Raw genomic sequence first — 16,370 nt, 5'->3', positions numbered from 1 at the left:
CAACAGTCTGATGTGTTGTTCTAGTCCTGATAGAGGTAGGGTCAACAACAGTCTGGTGTGTTGTTCTAGTCCTGATAGAGGTAGGGTCAACAACAGTCTGATGTGTTGTTCTAGTCCTGATAGAGGTCAACAACAGTCTGATGTGTTGTTCTAGTCCTGATAGAGGTAGGGTCAACAACAGTCTGGTGTGTTGTTCTAGTCCTGATAGAGGTAGGGTCAACAACAGTCTGATGTGTTGTTCTAGTCCTGATAGAGGTCAACAACAGTCTGGTGTGTTGTTCTAGTCCTGATAGAGATCAACAACAGTCTGATGTGTTGTTCTAGTCCTGATAGAGGTCAACAACAGTCTGGTGTGTTGTTCTAGTCCTGATAGAGGTAGGGTCAACAACAGTCTGATGTGTTGTTCTAGTCCTGATAGAGGTCAACAACAGTCTGATGTGTTGTTCTAGTCCTGATAGAGGTAGGGTCAACAACAGTCTGGTGTGTTGTTCTAGTCCTGATAGAGGTAGGGTCAACAACAGTCTGGTGTGTTGTTCTAGTCCTGATAGAGGTCAACAACAGTCTGATGTGTTGTTCTAGTCCTGATAGAGGTCAACAACAGTCTGATGTGTTGTTCTAGTCCTGATAGAGGTCAACAACAGTCTAATGTGTTGTTCTAGTCCTGATAGAGGTCAACAACAGTGTGGTGTGTTGTTCTAGTCCTGATAGAGGTCAACAACAGTCTGATGTGTTGTTCTAGTCCTGATAGAGGTAGGGTCAACAACAGTCTGGTGTGTTGTTCTAGTCCTGATAGAGATCAACAACAGTCTGATGTGTTGTTCTAGTCCTGATAGAGGTCAACAACAGTCTGGTGTGTTGTTCTAGTCCATATAGAGGTCAACAACAGTCTGGTGTGTTGTTCTAGTCTTGATAGAGGTCAACAACAGTCTGATGTGTTGTTCTAGTCCTGATAGAGGTCAACAACAGTCTGGTGTGTTGTTCTAGTCCTGATAGAGGTCAACAACAGTCTGATGTGTTGTTCTAGTCCTGATAGAGGTAGGGTCAACAACAGTATGATGTGTTGTTCTAGTCCAGATAGAGGTCAACAACAGTCTGGTGTGTTGTTCTAGTCCTGATAGAGGTAGGGTCAACAACAGTCTGGTGTGTTGTTCTAGTCCAGATAGAGGTCAACAACAGTCTGATGTGTTGTTCTAGTCCTGATAGAGGTCAACAACAGTCTGATGTGTTGTTCTAGTCCTGATAGAGGTCAACAACAGTCTGATGTGTTGTTCTAGTCCTGATAGAGGTCAACAACAGTCTGGTGTGTTGTTCTAGTCCTGATAGAGTTAGGGTCAACAACAGTCTGGTGTGTTGTTCTAGTCCTGATAGAGGTAGGGTCAACAACAGTCTGATGTGTTGTTCTAGTCCTGATAGAGGTCAACAACAGTCTGGTGTGTTGTTCTAGTCCTGATAGAGGTAGGGTCAACAACAGTCTGGTGTGTTGTTCTAGTCCAGATAGAGGTCAACAACAGTCTGATGTGTTGTTCTAGTCCTGATAGAGGTCAACAACAGTCTGGTGTGTTGTTCTAGTCCTGATAGAGGCCAACAACAGTCTGGTGTGTTGTTCTAGTCCTGATAGAGGTAGAGTCAACAACAGTCTGATGTGTTGTTCTAGTCCTGATAGGGGTCAACAACAGTCTGGTGTGTTGTTCTAGTCCTGATAGAGGTCAACAACAGTCTGATGTGTTGTTCTAGTCCTGATAGAGGTAGGGTCAACAACAGTCTGGTGTGTTGTTCTAGTCCTGATAGAGGTCAACAACAGTCTGGTGTGTTGTTCTAGTCCTGATAGAGGTCAACAACAGTCTGATGTGTTGTTCTAGTCCTGATAGAGGTCAACAACAGCCTGGTGTGTTGTTCTAGTCCTGATAGAGGTCAACAACAGTCTGGTGTGTTGTTCTAGTCCTGATAGAGGTAGGGTCAACAACAGTCTGATGTGTTGTTCTAGTCCTGATAGAGGTCAACAACAGTCTGATGTGTTGTTCTAGTCCTGAAAGAGGTCAACAACAGTCTGATGTGTTGTTCTAGTCCTGATAGAGGTAGGGTCAACAACAGTCTGATGTGTCGTTCTAGTCCTGATAGAGGTCAACAACAGTCTGGTGTGTTGTTCTAGTCCTGATAGAGGTCAACAACAGTCTGGTGTGTTGTTCTAGTCCTGATAGAGGTCAACAACAGTCTGGTGTGTTGTTCTAGTCCTGATAGAGGTCAACAACAGTCTGATGTGTTGTTCTAGTCCTGATAGAGGTAGGGTCAACAACAGTCTGGTGTGTTGTTCTAGTCCTGATAGAGGTCAACAACAGTCTGGTGTGTTGTTCTAGTCCTGATAGAGGTCAACAACAGTCTGATGTGTTGTTCTAGTCCTGATAGAGGTCAACAACAGCCTGGTGTGTTGTTCTAGTCCTGATAGAGGTAGGGTCAACAACAGTCTGGTGTGTTGTTCTAGTCCTGATAGAGGTCAACAACAGTCTGGTGTGTTGTTCTAGTCCTGATAGAGGTAGGGTCAACAACAGTCTGGTGTGTTGTTCTAGTCCTGAGAGAGGTAGGGTCAACAACAGTCTGATGTGTTGTTCTAGTCCTGATAGAGGTCAACAACAGTCTGATGTGTTGTTCTAGTCCTGAAAGAGGTCAACAACAGTCTGATGTGTTGTTCTAGTCCTGATAGAGGTAGGGTCAACAACAGTCTGATGTGTCGTTCTAGTCCTGATAGAGGTCAACAACAGTCTGGTGTGTTGTTCTAGTCCTGATAGAGGTCAACAACAGTCTGGTGTGTTGTTCTAGTCCTGATAGAGGTAGGGTCAACAACAGTCTGATGTGTTGTTCTAGTCCTGATAGAGGTCAACAACAGTCTGATGTGTTGTTCTAGTCCTGATAGGGGTCAACAACAGTCTGGTGTGTTGTTCTAGTCCTGATAGAGGTCAACAACAGTCTGGTGTGTTGTTCTAGTCCTGATAGAGGTAGGGTCAACAACAGTCTGGTGTGTTGTTCTAGTCCTGATAGAGGTAGGGTCAACAACAGTCTGGTGTGTTGTTCTAGTCCTGATAGAGGTAGGGTCAACAACAGTCTGGTGTGTTGTTCTAGTCCTGATAGAGGTCAACAACAGTCTGGTGTGTTGTTCTAGTCCTGATAGAGGTAGGGTCAACAACAGTCTGGTGTGTTGTTCTAGTCCTGATAGAGGTCAACAACAGTCTGATGTGTTGTTCTAGTCCTGATAGAGGTAGGGTCAACAACAGTCTGGTGTGTTGTTCTAGTCCTGATAGAGGTCAACAACAGTCTGGTGTGTTGTTCTAGTCCTGATAGAGGTCAACAACAGTCTGATGTGTTGTTCTAGTCCTGATAGAGGTCAACAACAGCCTGGTGTGTTGTTCTAGTCCTGATAGAGGTAGGGTCAACAACAGTCTGGTGTGTTGTTCTAGTCCTGATAGAGGTCAACAACAGTCTGGTGTGTTGTTCTAGTCCTGATAGAGGTAGGGTCAACAACAGTCTGGTGTGTTGTTCTAGTCCTGAGAGAGGTAGGGTCAACAACAGTCTGGTGTGTTGTTCTAGTCCTGATAGAGGTAGGGTCAACAACAGTCTGGTGTGTTGTTCTAGTCCTGATAGAGGTCAACAACAGTCTGATGTGTTGTTCTAGTCCTGATAGAGGTAGGGTCAACAACAGTCTGGTGTGTTGTTCTAGTCCTGATAGAGGACAACAACAGTCTGGTGTGTTGTTCTAGTCCTGATAGAGGTCAACAACAGTCTGATGTGTTGTTCTAGTCCTGATAGAGGTCAACAACAGCCTGGTGTGTTGTTCTAGTCCTGATAGAGGTAGGGTCAACAACAGTCTGGTGTGTTGTTCTAGTCCTGATAGAGGTCAACAACAGTCTGGTGTGTTGTTCTAGTCCTGATAGAGGTAGGGTCAACAACAGTCTGGTGTGTTGTTCTAGTCCTGAGAGAGGTAGGGTCAACAACAGTCTGATGTGTTGTTCTAGTCCTGAAGAGGTCAGCAACAGTCTGATGTGTTGTTCTAGTCCTGAAAGAGGTCAACAACAGTCTGATGTGTTGTTCTAGTCCTGATAGAGGTAGGGTCAACTACAGTCTGATGTGTCGTTCTAGTCCTGATAGAGGTCAACAACAGTCTGGTGTGTTGTTCTAGTCCTGATAGAGGTCAGCAACAGTCTGGTGTGTTGTTCTAGTCCTGATAGAGGTAGGGTCAACAACAGTCTGATGTGTTGTTCTAGTCTGATAGAGGTCAGCAACAGTCTGATGTGTTGTTCTAGTCCTGATAGGGGTCAACAACAGTCTGGTGTGTTGTTCTAGTCCTGATAGAGGTCAACAACAGTCTGGTGTGTTGTTCTAGTCCTGATAGAGGTAGGGTCAACAACAGTCTTGTGTGTTGTTCTAGTCCTGATAGAGGTAGGGTCAACAACAGTCTGGTGTGTTGTTCTAGTCCTGATAGAGGTAGGGTCAACAACAGTCTGGTGTGTTGTTCTAGTCCTGATAGAGGTCAACAACAGTCTGGTGTGTTGTTCTAGTCCTGATAGAGGTAGGGTCAGCAACAGTCTGGTGTGTTGTTCTAGTCCTGATAGAGGTCAACAACAGTCTGATGTGTTGTTCTAGTCCTGATAGAGGTCAACAACAGTCTGGTGTGTTGTTCTAGTCCTGATAGAGATCAACAACAGTCTGATGTGTTGTTCTAGTCCTGATAGAGGTAGGGTCAACAACAGTCTGATGTGTTGTTCTAGTCCTGATAGAGGTAGGGTCAACAACAGTCTGGTGTGTTGTTCTAGTCCTGATAGAGGTAGGGTCAACAACAGTCTGGTGTGTTGTTCTAGTCCTGATAGGGGTCAACAACAGTCTGGTGTGTTGTTCTAGTCCTGATAGAGGTCAACAACAGTCTGGTGTGTTGTTCTAGTCCTGATAGAGGTCAACAACAGTCTGGTGTGTTGTTCTAGTCCTGATAGAGGTCAACAACAGTCTGGTGTGTTGTTCTAGTCCTGATAGAGGTCAACAACAGTCTGATGTGTTGTTCTAATCCTGATAGAGGTAGGGTCAACAACAGTCTGGTGTGTTGTTCTAGTCCTGATAGAGGTCAACAACAGTCTGGTGTGTTGTTTTAGTCCTGATAGAGGTCAACAACAGTCTGATGTGTTGTTCTAGTCCTGATAGAGGTCAACAACAGCCTGGTGTGTTGTTCTAGTCCTGATAGAGGTAGGGTCAACAACAGTCTGGTGTGTTGTTCTAGTCCTGATAGAGGTCAACAACAGTCTGGTGTGTTGTTCTAGTCCTGATAGAGGTAGGGTCAACAACAGTCTGGTGTGTTGTTCTAGTCCTGAGAGAGGTAGGGTCAACAACAGTCTGGTGTGTTGTTCTAGTCCTGATAGAGGTAGGGTCAACAACAGTCTGGTGTGTTGTTCTAGTCCTGATAGGGGTCAACAACAGTCTGGTGTGTTGTTCTAGTCCTGATAGAGGTCAACAACAGTCTGGTGTGTTGTTCTAGTCCTGATAGAGGTAGGGTCAACACCAGTCTGGTGTGTTGTTCTAGTCCTGATAGAGGTCAACAACAGTCTGATGTGTTGTTCTAGTCCTGATAGAGGTCAACAACAGTCTGGTGTGTTGTTCTAGTCCTGATAGAGGTCAACAACAGTCTGATGTGTTGTTCTAGTCCTGAAAGAGGTCAACAACAGTCTGATGTGTTGTTCTAGTCCTGATAGAGGTAGGGTCAACTACAGTCTGATGTGTTGTTCTAGTCCTGATAGAGGTCAACAACAGTCTGGTGTGTTGTTCTAGTCCTGATAGAGGTAGGGTCAACAACAGTCTGATGTGTCGTTCTAGTCCTGATAGAGGTCAACAACAGTCTGGTGTGTTGTTCTAGTCCTGATAGAGGTCAACAACAGTCTGGTGTGTTGTTCTAGTCCTGATAGAGGTCAACAACAGTCTGGTGTGTTGTTCTAGTCCTGATAGAGGTCAACAACAGTCTGATGTGTTGTTCTAGTCCTGATAGAGGTAGGGTCAACAACAGTCTGGTGTGTTGTTTTAGTCCTGATAGAGGTCAACAACAGTCTGATGTGTTGTTCTAGTCCTGATAGAGGTCAACAACAGCCTGGTGTGTTGTTCTAGTCCTGATAGAGGTAGGGTCAACAACAGTCTGGTGTGTTGTTCTAGTCCTGATAGAGGTCAACAACAGTCTGGTGTGTTGTTCTAGTCCTGATAGAGGTAGGGTCAACAACAGTCTGGTGTGTTGTTCTAGTCCTGAGAGAGGTAGGGTCAACAACAGTCTGATGTGTTGTTCTAGTCCTGAAAGAGGTCAACAACAGTCTGATGTGTTGTTCTAGTCCTGATAGAGGTAGGGTCAACAACAGTCTGGTGTGTTGTTCTAGTCCTGATAGAGGTCAACAACAGTCTGGTGTGTTGTTCTAGTCCTGATAGAGGTAGGGTCAACAACAGTCTGATGTGTTGTTCTAGTCCTGATAGAGGTCAACAACAGTCTGATGTGTTGTTCTAGTCCTGATAGGGGTCAACAACAGTCTGGTGTGTTGTTCTAGTCCTGATAGAGGTCAACAACAGTCTGGTGTGTTGTTCTAGTCCTGATAGAGGTAGGGTCAACAACAGTCTGGTGTGTTGTTCTAGTCCTGATAGAGGTAGGGTCAACAACAGTCTGGTGTGTTGTTCTAGTCCTGATAGAGGTCAACAACAGTCTGGTGTGTTGTTCTAGTCCTGATAGAGGTAGGGTCAACAACAGTCTGGTGTGTTGTTCTAGTCCTGATAGAGGTCAACAACAGTCTGATGTGTTGTTCTAGTCCTGATAGAGGTCAACAACAGTCTGGTGTGTTGTTCTAGTCCTGATAGAGATCAACAACAGTCTGATGTTTTGTTCTAGTCCTGATAGAGGTAGGGTCAACAACAGTCTGATGTGTTGTTCTAGTCCTGATAGAGGTAGGGTCAACAACAGTCTGGTGTGTTGTTCTAGTCCTGATAGAGGTAGGGTCAACAACAGTCTGGTGTGTTGTTCTAGTCCTGATAGGGGTCAACAACAGTCTGGTGTGTTGTTCTAGTCCTGATAGAGGTCAACAACAGTCGGATGTGTTGTTCTAGTCCTGATAGAGGTCAACAACAGTGTGGTGTGTTGTTCTAGTCCTGATAGAGGTCAACAACAGTCTGATGTGTTGTTCTAGTCCTGATAGAGGTCAACAACAGTCTGGTGTGTTGTTCTAGTCCTGATAGAGATCAACAACAGTCTGATGTGTTGTTCTAGTCCTGATAGAGGTAGGGTCAACAACAGTCTGATGTGTTGTTCTAGTCCTGATAGAGGTAGGGTCAACAACAGTCTGGTGTGTTGTTCTAGTCCTGATAGAGGTAGGGTCAACAACAGTCTGGTGTGTTGTTCTAGTCCTGATAGGGGTCAACAACAGTCTGGTGTGTTGTTCTAGTCCTGATAGAGGTCAACAACAGTCTGATGTGTTGTTCTAGTCCTGATAGAGGTCAACAACAGTGTGGTGTGTTGTTCTAGTCTGATAGAGGTCAACAACAGTCTGATGTGTTGTTCTAGTCCTGATAGAGGTACATATTCCTTATCCCCTTACACTGTGTATAAGACAGTAGTTTTGGAATTGTTAGTTAGATTACTTGTTGGTTATCACTGCATTGTCGGAACTAGAAGCACAAGCATTTCGCTACACTCGCATTAACATCTGCTAACCATGTGTATGTGACAAATACAATTTGATTTGATTTGATTTGAGTCTGGTGTGTTGTTCTAGTCCTGATAGAGGTCAACAACAGTCTGATGTGTTGTTCTAGTCCTGATAGAGGTCAACAACAGTCTGATGTGTTGTTCTAGTCCTGATAGAGGTCAACAACAGCCTGGTGTGTTGTTCTAGTCCTGATAGAGGTAGGGTCAACAACAGTCTGGTGTGTTGTTCTAGTCCTGATAGAGGTCAACAACAGTCTGGTGTGTTGTTCTAGTCCTGATAGAGGTAGGGTCAACAACAGTCTGGTGTGTTGTTCTAGTCCTGAGAGAGGTAGGGTCAACAACAGTCTGATGTGTTGTTCTAGTCCTGATAGAGGTCAACAACAGTCTGATGTGTTGTTCTAGTCCTGAAAGAGGTCAACAACAGTCTGATGTGTTGTTCTAGTCCTGATAGAGGTAGGGTCAACTACAGTCTGATGTGTCGTTCTAGTCCTGATAGAGGTCAACAACAGTCTGGTGTGTTGTTCTAGTCCTGATAGAGGTCAACAACAGTCTGGTGTGTTGTTCTAGTCCTGATAGAGGTAGGGTCAACAACAGTCTGATGTGTTGTTCTAGTCCTGATAGAGGTCAACAACAGTCTGATGTGTTGTTCTAGTCCTGATAGGGGTCAACAACAGTCTGGTGTGTTGTTCTAGTCCTGATAGAGGTCAACAACAGTCTGGTGTGTTGTTCTAGTCCTGATAGAGGTAGGGTCAACAACAGTCTTGTGTGTTGTTCTAGTCCTGATAGAGGTAGGGTCAACAACAGTCTGGTGTGTTGTTCTAGTCCTGATAGAGGTAGGGTCAACAACAGTCTGGTGTGTTGTTCTAGTCCTGATAGAGGTCAACAACAGTCTGGTGTGTTGTTCTAGTCCTGATAGAGGTAGGGTCAACAACAGTCTGGTGTGTTGTTCTAGTCCTGATAGAGGTCAACAACAGTCTGATGTGTTGTTCTAGTCCTGATAGAGGTCAACAACAGTCTGGTGTGTTGTTCTAGTCCTGATAGAGATCAACAACAGTCTGATGTGTTGTTCTAGTCCTGATAGAGGTAGGGTCAACAACAGTCTGATGTGTTGTTCTAGTCCTGATAGAGGTAGGGTCAAGCAACAGTCTGGTGTGTTGTTCTAGTCCTGATAGAGGTAGGGTCAAGCAACAGTCTGGTGTGTTGTTCTAGTCCTGATAGGGGTCAACAACAGTCTGGTGTGTTGTTCTAGTCCTGATAGAGGTCAACAACAGTCTGGTGTGTTGTTCTAGTCCTGATAGAGGTCAACAACAGTCTGGTGTGTTGTTCTAGTCCTGATAGAGGTCAACAACAGTCTGGTGTGTTGTTCTAGTCCTGATAGAGGTCAACAACAGTCTGATGTGTTGTTCTAATCCTGATAGAGGTAGGGTCAACAACAGTCTGGTGTGTTGTTCTAGTCCTGATAGAGGTCAACAACAGTCTGGTGTGTTGTTTTAGTCCTGATAGAGGTCAACAACAGTCTGATGTGTTGTTCTAGTCCTGATAGAGGTCAACAACAGCCTGGTGTGTTGTTCTAGTCCTGATAGAGGTAGGGTCAACAACAGTCTGGTGTGTTGTTCTAGTCCTGATAGAGGTCAACAACAGTCTGGTGTGTTGTTCTAGTCCTGATAGAGGTAGGGTCAACAACAGTCTGGTGTGTTGTTCTAGTCCTGAGAGAGGTAGGGTCAACAACAGTCTGATGTGTTGTTCTAGTCCTGATAGAGGTCAACAACAGTCTGATGTGTTGTTCTAGTCCTGAAAGAGGTCAACAACAGTCTGATGTGTTGTTCTAGTCCTGATAGAGGTAGGGTCAACAACAGTCTGATGTGTCGTTCTAGTCCTGATAGAGGTCAACAACAGTCTGGTGTGTCGTTCTAGTCCTGATAGAGGTCAACAACAGTCTGGTGTGTTGTTCTAGTCCTGATAGAGGTAGGGTCAACAACAGTCTGATGTGTTGTTCTAGTCCTGATAGAGGTCAACAACAGTCTGATATGTTGTTCTAGTCCTGATAGGGGTCAACAACAGTCTGGTGTGTTGTTTTAGTCCTGATAGAGGTCAACAACAGTCTGGTGTGTTGTTCTAGTCCTGATAGAGGTAGGGTCAACAACAGTCTGGTGTGTTGTTCTAGTCCTGATAGAGGTAGGGTCAACAACAGTCTGGTGTGTTGTTCTAGTCCTGATAGAGGTAGGGTCAACAACAGTCTGGTGTGTTGTTCTAGTCCTGATAGAGGTCAACAACAGTCTGGTGTGTTGTTCTAGTCCTGATAGAGGTAGGGTCAACAACAGTCTGGTGTGTTGTTCTAGTCCTGATAGAGGTCAACAACAGTCTGATGTGTTGTTCTAGTCCTGATAGAGGTCAACAACAGTCTGGTGTGTTGTTCTAGTCCTGATAGAGATCAACAACAGTCTGATGTGTTGTTCTAGTCCTGATAGAGGTAGGGTCAACAACAGTCTGATGTGTTGTTCTAGTCCTGATAGAGGTAGGGTCAACAACAGTCTGGTGTGTTGTTCTAGTCCTGATAGAGGTAGGGTCAACAACAGTCTGGTGTGTTGTTCTAGTCCTGATAGGGGTCAACAACAGTCTGGTGTGTTGTTCTAGTCCTGATAGAGGTCAACAACAGTCTGGTGTGTTGTTCTAGTCCTGATAGAGGTAGGGTCAACACCAGTCTGGTGTGTTGTTCTAGTCCTGATAGAGGTCAACAACAGTCTGATGTGTTGTTCTAGTCCTGATAGAGGTCAACAACAGTCTGGTGTGTTGTTCTAGTCCTGATAGAGGTCAACAACAGTCTGATGTGTTGTTCTAGTCCTGAAAGAGGTCAACAACAGTCTGATGTGTTGTTCTAGTCCTGATAGAGGTAGGGTCAACAACAGTCTGATGTGTCGTTCTAGTCCTGATAGAGGTCAACAACAGTCTGGTGTGTTGTTCTAGTCCTGATAGAGGTCAACAACAGTCTGGTGTGTTGTTCTAGTCCTGATAGAGGTCAACAACAGTCTGGTGTGTTGTTCTAGTCCTGATAGAGGTCAACAACAGTCTGATGTGTTGTTCTAGTCCTGATAGAGGTAGGGTCAACAACAGTCTGGTGTGTTGTTTTAGTCCTGATAGAGGTCAACAACAGTCTGATGTGTTGTTCTAGTCCTGATAGAGGTCAACAACAGCCTGGTGTGTTGTTCTAGTCCTGATAGAGGTAGGGTCAACAACAGTCTGGTGTGTTGTTCTAGTCCTGATAGAGGTCAACAACAGTCTGGTGTGTTGTTCTAGTCCTGATAGAGGTAGGGTCAACAACAGTCTGGTGTGTTGTTCTAGTCCTGAGAGAGGTAGGGTCAACAACAGTCTGATGTGTTGTTCTAGTCCTGAAAGAGGTCAACAACAGTCTGATGTGTTGTTCTAGTCCTGATAGAGGTAGGGTCAACAACAGTCTGGTGTGTTGTTCTAGTCCTGATAGAGGTCAACAACAGTCTGGTGTGTTGTTCTAGTCCTGATAGAGGTAGGGTCAACAACAGTCTGATGTGTTGTTCTAGTCCTGATAGAGGTCAACAACAGTCTGATGTGTTGTTCTAGTCCTGATAGGGGTCAACAACAGTCTGGTGTGTTGTTCTAGTCCTGATAGAGGTCAACAACAGTCTGGTGTGTTGTTCTAGTCCTGATAGAGGTAGGGTCAACAACAGTCTGGTGTGTTGTTCTAGTCCTGATAGAGGTAGGGTCAACAACAGTCTGGTGTGTTGTTCTAGTCCTGATAGAGGTCAACAACAGTCTGGTGTGTTGTTCTAGTCCTGATAGAGGTAGGGTCAACAACAGTCTGGTGTGTTGTTCTAGTCCTGATAGAGGTCAACAACAGTCTGATGTGTTGTTCTAGTCCTGATAGAGGTCAACAACAGTCTGGTGTGTTGTTCTAGTCCTGATAGAGATCAACAACAGTCTGATGTTTTGTTCTAGTCCTGATAGAGGTAGGGTCAACAACAGTCTGATGTGTTGTTCTAGTCCTGATAGAGGTAGGGTCAACAACAGTCTGGTGTGTTGTTCTAGTCCTGATAGAGGTAGGGTCAACAACAGTCTGGTGTGTTGTTCTAGTCCTGATAGGGGTCAACAACAGTCTGGTGTGTTGTTCTAGTCCTGATAGAGGTCAACAACAGTCGGATGTGTTGTTCTAGTCCTGATAGAGGTCAACAACAGTGTGGTGTGTTGTTCTAGTCCTGATAGAGGTCAACAACAGTCTGATGTGTTGTTCTAGTCCTGATAGAGGTCAACAACAGTCTGGTGTGTTGTTCTAGTCCTGATAGAGATCAACAACAGTCTGATGTGTTGTTCTAGTCCTGATAGAGGTAGGGTCAACAACAGTCTGATGTGTTGTTCTAGTCCTGATAGAGGTAGGGTCAACAACAGTCTGGTGTGTTGTTCTAGTCCTGATAGAGGTAGGGTCAACAACAGTCTGGTGTGTTGTTCTAGTCCTGATAGGGGTCAACAACAGTCTGGTGTGTTGTTCTAGTCCTGATAGAGGTCAACAACAGTCTGATGTGTTGTTCTAGTCCTGATAGAGGTCAACAACAGTGTGGTGTGTTGTTCTAGTCCTGATAGAGGTCAACAACAGTCTGATGTGTTGTTCTAGTCCTGATAGAGGTACATATTCCTTATCCCCTTACACTGTGTATAAGACAGTAGTTTTGGAATTGTTAGTTAGATTACTTGTTGGTTATCACTGCATTGTCGGAACTAGAAGCACAAGCATTTCGCTACACTCGCATTAACATCTGCTAACCATGTGTATGTGACAAATACAATTTGATTTGATTTGATTTGAGTCTGGTGTGTTGTTCTAGTCCTGATAGAGGTCAACAACAGTCTGATGTGTTGTTCTAGTCCTGATAGAGGTCAACAACAGTCTGATGTGTTGTTCTAGTCCTGATAGAGGTCAACAACAGTCTGGTGTGTTGTTCTAGTCCTGATAGAGGTCAACAACAGTCTGGTGTGTTGTTCTAGTCCTGATAGAGGTAGGGTCAACAACAGTCTGATGTGTTGTTCTAGTCCTGATAGAGGTCAACAACAGTCTGATGTGTTGTTCTAGTCCTGATAGAGGTAGGGTCAACAACAGTCTGATGTGTTGTTCTAGTCCTGATAGAGGTCAACAACAGTCTGATGTGTTGTTCTAGTCCTGATAGAGGTCAACAACAGTCTGGTGTGTTGTTCTAGTCCTGATAGAGGTCAACAACAGTCTGGTGTGTTGTTCTAGTCCTGATAGAGGTTAACAACAGTCTGGTGTGTTGTTCTAGTCCTGATAGAGGTCAACAACAGTCTGATGTGTTGTTCTAGTCCTGATAGAGGTCAACAACAGTCTGATGTGTTGTTCTAGTCCTGATAGAGGTAGGGTCAACAACAGTCTGATGTGTTGTTCTAGTCCTGATAGAGGTCAACAATAGTCTGGTGTGTTGTTCTAGTCCTGATAGAGGTCAACAACAGTCTGGTGTGTTGTTCTAGTCCTGATAGAGGTAGGGTCAACAACAGTCTGATGTGTTGTTCTAGTCCTGATAGAGGTCAACAATAGTCTGGTGTGTTGTTCTAGTCCTGATAGAGGTCAACAACAGTCTGGTGTGTTGTTCTAGTCCTGATAGAGGTAGGGTCAACAACAGTCTGATGTGTCGTTCTAGTCCTGATAGAGGTCAACAATAGTCTGGTGTGGTTTCATCAGACCACATCAGAAACATCACACTTGGTGTAAATCTTTTGGTACCCATTCACCATCACATGTACTTGCCGATATTGAGAAATTCATTTTCATTAATGTTTTTGAAATTGTGAAAATATTCTAAATGTCTCGAGTACCTTTGACCTTTTTAATGAAATTGAAAAATGTACCATAAGGTGTAAAGAAATTACCTAAATTCTCTCTCCATCCCTCTCCCTCCCTCTCTCCATCTATCTCTCTCCATCCCTCTCACTCCCTCCCTCTCTCTCTCTCCATCCCCCTCTCTCCATCCCTCCATCTCTCTCTCTCCCTCCATCCATCTCTCTCTCCCTCTCTTCCTCAGAGCATGCGTCCATGATGAGTGTTCCTCAACCTGACCCGGATGAGATGCCCCCCTCCACCGTCACCCCTGTCACCACCGCCGCCCTGAGCCCGACCCCACCAATCACAGACGAGCTGGAGTGTAAGATCTGTTACCAGCGTTACAATGTCCACAACCGCAGGCCCAAGATCCTGGACTGCCTCCACCGGGTGTGTGCCCGCTGCCTCAACAAGATCCTGGACACGGGGGACGTCTTGGGCTGCATTTCCTGCCCCTTCTGCCGACACGAAACAGAGGTCAGCGAATACGAGGTGTCGGGCCTCCCCGACGACTCCAACGTCATATCCTACCTGGCTGTCAGGGATAAGTCCTGGAGCTCCGACCAAGAGGTGACCCTCACCCCGAGAGCCTGTCCTCCACCTCCCCCTCGCTTCACTCCTCCAATTGCCTGGTGATCACTATCATGGAGGTTCAGAGGGACACGGGGCCCGGGGGCCTGGGCAGCTCAGACCATTACACAGAGCACAGCCTGGACTCTATCTCCGTGGGCTCCAACGGGCAGGAGGTTCAGGAAGCCCTGTCCAAGATGTGTTCGCCGTCCCCGGATCCTGGTGTGGCTCCTGGGGCTGTTCTACTTCGGGTCCCTGCCCCTGGGCATCTACCTGCTGGTGATCCAGAGGGTGACGCTGGGCATAGTCTGTGTGAGCCTGGTACCGTCCAGTCTGACTGTGTGTCTGGTCTATGGGTTCTGCCAGTGTCTCTGCCAGGGCATGTGTGACTGCTCGTCTAGGGGCTGACTGACTGACTCAACAGGGTACTGACTGATGCTGGGGTTGGAGGGAGGGAAAATACTGGACTGTTGGAATCAACATGGTGTCCTTTACTGTCCCAATCTAATGACCAGCCGGGTTGGAGGGAGGGATACTGGACTGTTGGAGTCAACATGGTGTCCTTTACTGTCCCAATCTAACGACCAGCTGGGTTGGAGGGAGGGAAAATACTGGACTGTTGGAATCAACATGGTGTCCTTTACGGCCCCAATCTAACGACCAGCTGGGTTGGAGGGAGGGAAAATACTGGACTGTTGGAATCAACATGGTGTCCTTTACTGTCCCAATCTAATGACCAGCCGGGTTGGAGGGAGGGATACTGGACTGTTGGAGTCAACATGGTGTCCTTTACTGTCCCAATCAGAACAAGGGGATTGACAATCTCTGTATTGAAAGCTGTTTGCTGAACTCTCCATACTGTCTGTGGATTGAGAACTGGGGCCAACGGGCCTTCCAGCCCTGTGTGAGAGACTGGAGACAAATGGAGGGCTGGGTAACAATGGATTGTCGTTGTCAAATTATAAAGCAGGTTTGGCAAACTGTCAATATGTCTCAGAGCCTTCTAGCCAAACTGTCAATATGTCTCAGAACCTTCTAGCCAAACTGTCAATATGTCTCAGAACCTTCTAGCCAAACTGTCAATATGTCTCAGAACCTTCTAGCCAAACTGTCAATATGTCTCAGAACCTTCCAGTTCTATAGGTTAGTTTTATTTCCATGTGCACAACGGGGCCCTTTGGCAGTTAAGAGTAAAGACAAGGAAGTTGCAGTTTCTAATAGATCAGATAATAAGAGCATTCCCATCTAGTCCAGAGAGTCTGGAGACAAACAGGACCATAAAGATGTCTCCATGGTCCCTCAACTGGGCCTCATTACCATTTAGCCCATCTAGTCCAGAGAGTCTGGAGACAAACAGGACCATAAAGATGTCTCCATGGTCTCTCAACTGGGCCTCATTACCATTTAGCCCATCTAGTCCAGAGAGTCTGGAGACAAACAGGACCATAAAGATGTCTCCATGGTCCCTCAACTGGGCCTCATTACCATTTAGCCCATCTAGTCCAGAGAGTCTGGAGACAAACAGGACCATAAAGATGTCTCCATGGTCCCTCAACTGAGCCTCAGAACCAGCTGGCTGAGTGTTGTCCTGAGGCTCTATGGGGTTGGTTTGGGTTAGTGAACGGAGCCTCAGAACCAGCTGGCTGACTGCTGTCCTGAGGCTCTACGGGGTTGGTTTGGGTTAGTGAACTGGGCCTCAGAACCAGCTGGCTGAGGGTTGTCCTGAGGCTCTATGGGGTTGGTTTGGGTTAGTGAATGGAGCCTCAGAACCAGCTGGCCGAGTGCTGTCCTGAGTCTCTATGGGGTTGGGGCTGATCAAACAGACCATGAGGATCCCAGCTCTAGAGGTTCATCTTGCCAGTACAACTGACTGACTGTGAACAGGACAACTACTTGCCAGTACAACTGACTGACTGTGAACAGGACAACTACTTGCCAGTCAAACTGACTGACTGTGAACAGGACAACTACTTGCCAGTACAACTGACTGACTGTGAACAGGACAACTACTTGCCAGTACAACTGACTGACTGTGAACAGGACAACTACTTGCCAGTACAACTGACTGACTGTGAACAGGACAACTACTTGCCAGTACAACTGACTGACTGTGAACAGGACAACTACTTGCCAGTACAACTGACTGACTGTGAACAGGACAACTACTTGCCAGTACAACTGACTGACTGTGAACAGGACAACTACTTGCCAGTACAACTGACTGACTGTGAACAGGACAAC

The 16,370-nt window shown here is 45.8% G+C and overlaps 2 pseudogenes; one reads left to right on the top strand and one right to left on the bottom strand.

The window, feature by feature from the left end:
- LOC135565182 (centrosomal protein of 89 kDa-like) overlaps positions 1 to 16,370 on the bottom strand; it is a 210,997-nt pseudogene that overhangs the window by 105,076 nt on the left and 89,551 nt on the right.
- Positions 13,773 to 15,695, top strand: LOC115123200 (E3 ubiquitin-protein ligase RNF182-like; annotated as a pseudogene).

This window comes from Oncorhynchus nerka, linkage group LG27 (assembly GCF_034236695.1).
Source record: "Oncorhynchus nerka isolate Pitt River linkage group LG27, Oner_Uvic_2.0, whole genome shotgun sequence".
Taxonomy (NCBI): domain Eukaryota; kingdom Metazoa; phylum Chordata; class Actinopteri; order Salmoniformes; family Salmonidae; genus Oncorhynchus; species Oncorhynchus nerka.
Note: the sequence above shows the minus strand (reverse complement) of the source record. Positions and strands in the feature narration are given on the sequence as shown.